The following is a 5784-nucleotide window of genomic DNA, read 5'->3' as shown; positions in this document are numbered from 1 at the left end:
GCCACGATGCGCCTGTCTCGTGAATGCGCAATGCAGACCGAACCCAGGAACGGCGGCGCNCGCGGGGAGCCGCGACGCGCTAGGGGTTGGAGAACCGCCCTCTCTCCCTCACGAACACTCCGTTCGTTAGCGATGGCCTCGCGCCGCGCGTTCCTCCGAATTCCGAACAAGTTCCAATAAACCGATATGGCGGTTAAGAAAAGCATACGATCAGGAGGGAAAATATTTCAGATCCGACACGACGCACAAATTGTTTAATCATTCTAAATTATCGGAGAAACAATTTGGGAAAATGATGTGTAATTTTATTTAGAGACCGCAAATTTTATGCTGTCATAAATAAATCTCGGGTCGCACTTCGCACTGAAGAGGTGAAGTGAAATGTTCATGAATCGTCGGAAACAAATCCACGGTGGACGCGGTGTTAACTCGGAAGCCAAAAATCAAGTAAATCAAGGAATGTACAGGGTGTTTCTTAAGTATTGTCTAATATTTTTGTTTATAACCCCCATTCTCTATGATCTGTCCCGAAAGAGATATTTAGTAAAGTTTGTACGATACGGAAGATATTTTGGAAGGCATGAGCTCAATAGCTCATCCCCATGTTATTCTATTTTAATTCAGGAGATCTTGCGGGATCTTCCTTTTTAATTGTCGGTTAGGTTTAGTCCAATATTTTTGGAGTTGAATTTTGTGGTTAATTTATAAGGAAAAATTCATATGAACATATGCTCACTTCTTTATAAAATCACCTGAAGAATCAATTAAAATATTGGATGATATTTACTACGATAGCGTAAAGTTTGCAGTTCTTCTTCATTATTTTTCTCCATGTGAAGCTTGTTGGAAAGATTGATATCAAATTACGCCGTGAAATTTGGATGAAAAGCAGATGTACCGATGTAAATTGCAAAAATTTAAATTGCATTGCACTCTACAGAGGAAAAACACTAAACCTGACATAAGTATGATAAATCGACATACATATGAATGTTTCTCGGCCGTAAAATACTACTAAATTGTCGGATAGAACATGCACTCCGTCTACTGTATACTACTGTATACTACTGTATAATAGTTGGAGCTGAAGAGGCAGTTTATGTTTGTAAACACGTTCGGTTGTGTTATTAGCGTCATTTGGCTTTACGTTGTGCAGAAGTTGTTCAACTATATTCTTGTGAAAATTAAAGCAACGAATCGGCGATAATTTATTTGACAATGCTATTTTATAACGTGAGTTTTGGGCCTTTTTCAATCACTTTGGATCTCTATCCGCTGTCACTAAATGAAGAAAACAAAAAAGTTAGAGTTAGGTTGTTTTGTAAACCGACATATCTGTGTTTACTGATCTTTCAACAAACCTGAACTTTGTTGTAAAATATCATTTTACAGAATATGGTTGAAGCTACTGGTGACTAATTCTCCCCTGTTTCTCTTGTTTGTTTAATATGGTTGGAAATAAAAACCAGGGGATTTCTTTTAATATAATAAAAAAACAATATACATCGTAAAATGTTAAAAATTTTAAAAAATATGTTAGATTAAATATAACATGTATGAATATATGCACAAAATAATGTAATTCCAGTACTTTTATTTTATTTTTTTGATAATTTCCTATATCACGAATATGTCAGTTTGTAGGCCTAATTTCTAGAACCGTCAATCCTCACACATCTTAAAAGATAATTATTTGCAAAGAAATATGTAATAATTTTCATAAGATTATCATATAATTTGATAGAGAAATATTGCTGATTTGCATCCATGCACATACATTTTAACTCTATACCTTCAATAAGGCTTTAGATCCCAAAAACAAAATGGTATGTCGGTTTTGATGCTCTTCCTCTTTCATGTCAAACAAAATAAATTACGACGACATAACGCAGAAGTATATATTCTCCGGAAAACACGTTTCAGAAGTTTCAGAAATCAGAGAGTAAAATTATAACCTGAAATTTTGTTGAACATAAGATGTGGGGCACTAAATGTACGAAAGGAAAGAGGGACGCGCATTTCTATGTGCCAAGAGATAACGTGGGTAAGATCTGTCGCGATCAGTTAATCGTGACGTCGCACGCGAGTGTCTCGTCGCCGTCGCCAGTCGTATCACTATCCCTTTCCAACATCCCTAGCAGTCCCGCCGCGCTCGATCCTCCCTCGTGAGTCTCCACGCACCCTCTCCACGGACATAGTCGATTCCCTCGTGCCACCCTATTCTACCCATTTCCATCCATTTTTCCGAGCAATCCCCCCTTCTCCCCCATGCAACCACCCCCGTCGCACAGATCGGAACCCCTTCCCTTTCTCCGCGGATTTTTCCCACTAGACTCGTGTCCGTCCGGAGGACGCGCCATTTTTTCTTCTTTGTGTTTCGCATTTCCTTTCGTATCCCCTTTTCGCCACCCCGCTCATTCGCTCGCCTTCTGAATCAGCCAGCCTAGGGCGCTCCCGATGAATCAGCACCCCTCCACCCTCGTCCCGAGCTACAGGGCTGTAGCTAGAGAGAATCCTCCTCGCTAGACGAACGGTATTAGGGGAGGGCTCTCCTTTGAGGAATCGCGCTTTGAAGTGGCTTGCCGGCCGGCTGCCCGCCAGGGAAAGTAATCTGCTTTACAGAGGGCGATCCTCCGGTTTGCGTTGAGCAAAATCGAGACGAGCAGCCGGAAAATAACGTTTACCCTTAGAGACGATAGGGATCCTGCGTAGAGAAGGTCCCCCGTCTCCTGTCGAGTCGTACAACGGCGCACGGATTTATCGTTACGGCCGTATCATAACAGTAACAGCGGCAGTTCGTCGGGTTAGAAAGCTCAGTTTTTTTTTACGAACGCCTCTAACGATTAGCGTAAAAGCTGTTTACTATCGCAGTTCTCATGAAGCGCAAACAGAGAGTTTTCGACGTGATTATGAAAATATTCCGCTCTCTTTAAGGTGGTTGGTCTGTGGAAATACTGTTAGAAAAATAATGGTTAATATAACATGAAGAAGCTCTATGTGACAAATTTATCTTAAATATTTATAAACACGATCACAGTTTTGACTCTATAGCAAAAGAATATCGATAAAACCTGCATAATGTTTAGAAATTCATAAATAAATAATCGTTTTCGCACTTTGGCGTATAATACTTTTGACTGGAATTGCCCGTGTTAGATATACATTTGTAAATACGAGTGTAGATTGAAAAGTTTCCGGTCTGACAGAGAAGAAAACATTTTGTAGCCAAATGAAATTTACTTCTCAACATAGCCTTCCTTCAACTCATACATTTGGTCCAACGTTTTTCTAAATCTTTCATTCCCTTAGTATAATAATTTTTGTCTAAACTCGAGAAATAGTCATTAACGACACTTATCACTTCAGCATCCGACGAGAATTTCTTGCCAGATAGCCATTTTTTAAAATTTGGAAACAGGAAAGTCGACGACAATAATAAAACGTCGTAAAATATCCTTCTCATCGCACTTGAAACGTTCAAGATGCGATCGTAAAATGTTCAACCGATCTCGTTTTTGATCAACAGTGAGCAAGTACGGCACCCAACGCCCGTTCAGCTTTCTTACACCTAATTCTTCATGTAAAATGTTGTGCATCCGTTCGTATGAGATACCAACAGCCCCTGCTGTCTCTCTTAAAGTTAATCGATGATCGTCCATCACGATTCAACATAATATATATTGATATTGAACATAATCGATATTGAACATAATCGATCCCCCATTTCACCAGTATTTCCTGTTTCACCCGTTGTTGCAATTTTTGGCCGTCCAGAGCATTCCTCGTCGAAAATGCTTGTTCTGCCACGTTTGAATTTAGCAGCCCAGGTTTTCACGATCGTAAATGAAGGAACAGCATCGCCATACGCTGAATCTAATTCAGCTTCAATTTCCATAGGATTTTCCCTTTCAAATGAAGGAATTTTATCACGGCGCGATACTCAAATTTCTCTATTGTTGACAAACTGTCACACAAAAAGTTGTCAGAAATAAACTAATCGCTAGAATGACATCAAACTTAACTCTTTGTATTTCCTTCAGTTCAGCCATCTATTGGACAAGTATTGAAATTTCACTGAACTCTTGCTCTTTCTTGGTCAGGTCGGAAACTTTTCAATCTACCCTATATTATATATATGATGTATATGATCAGTCACAAAAAGGTTGCAACACTTTTTTTCGATGAGTTTTGCAACGTACCTCGTATCTAATGGAAAGATATATCTCATGAGAATTACTGAAAAACAAACAACTGAAAAATAAACTCTCCCGTTGAACATGGATGCGCCTCGAAATTTATTCGAAAAAGGTGTTGCAACCTTTTTGTGACTGATTGCACCGATAGACGCACGCAAATACATGCTACTAAAAAAATGATCGTGACGTCTGATTTTTCTATATTTTCTGTAATTTTTGTATTTCGCGTATTGATTATAAGTCTTTAAGATTATTTAACCTTTCTATCTTTAGAAAGATACCTAACCAACAGACACAAAGAAAAATACACCCAGACAGTACAGTACGTCTAAAATCTTTAAGACGTCTTATGACCCGACTTTAGATGTTGTGCTGTGTGGGATAGCGCATATAATATTTGTCAAATCTTTTCAGGCCAACTGTCATATATTTCAATCGTTATCATAGAAATTGTGCACTTTACATATCAATTTCTGGAAGATTAGATGGTCAACGATCTTGCAATTCTTTTATAATATTTCTACAAGTCTTTTTCATCACTTTTCATCGTTTTTCATTAAAACCGTAAGAATAGTTTGGTTGCTAGAATTCGAAACACAATGTCGGAAACCGTTTTCGTACTTGTGAAATATGTGTAAATAGTATTTAGTTAACTTTGATTCATATTCTCAACTCATTTTTATTAATAAAAGTGCCTCTAAAAGTGGCTTGGGAATCATCTGATTAGCCGAGGAGCCACATTTACAGCACTTTTATCTATCAAAGTTGTTGAGTTGAGGCCTTCGACTTACATCAGCCTTAGTATAGTCGCCCTTTCTCTAATTTTATATCTGCGTGTAGATCGCGTTTCGACCAATATGTTGTTAAAATAATTTGAAGCGATTCCCCAAGAAATAAACGTATACACATCAATCATCTTGAGGAAACATAGCGCTCGTCGCTCGCTCGTTATGGAGTGTCATTTTCATTATTATCGCGACTTTTGTTTCAAAAATAAAACGCAGCTGAAAGATTAAATTAACCGCAAACGTGAACGTTATATGTGCGTGCGTGTATATATATATATATATATATATATATGCGGGAGTATATAGGACAGACGTGAACGGGCAGCGCGGCGTTCATTTCGCGGTATAATGCTAAATTATGAAAGCCGAAATTGTGTCTGCTCGCAGCGGCACGGTGGTGGCGGTATCGATGGTGCAGCATATTTAACGAGCGTGACATTAAACTTCCTTGTTTCCGATTTACACCGCGATATTGCCGGCGATGTTTATGTATTTTGATTTTCATTTTATTTCTCGCACTCTCGCGGTAATGTCCAAATTCGCTGAACCTCGTAAGCCCCCGATCCGCCGTTACGCAATGACGATTATCGCGATGACGCGCGTATAGTGTACGTATACTCGGGAAAAAAAACGTGTCGCCGAAAAACGATTTTGCGGTGAGAATTGAACGCGAATCCCGCTCGTTCAGACACCCGTAATATTTGCGAAGTGAAGTGCAATGAGAGTTTAACGGCCGTTCTACCGAGCTGAACGAGAGAGAGAATTGCGCGTGGGAGTCGTTAAGTCGATTCTCTTTCCTT

This window comes from Dinoponera quadriceps, unplaced genomic scaffold, assembly GCF_001313825.1.
Source record: "Dinoponera quadriceps isolate SergipeBrazil2010 unplaced genomic scaffold, ASM131382v1 scaffold1742, whole genome shotgun sequence".
Lineage (NCBI taxonomy): Eukaryota > Metazoa > Arthropoda > Insecta > Hymenoptera > Formicidae > Dinoponera > Dinoponera quadriceps.
This window is presented reverse-complemented; position numbering follows the sequence as displayed.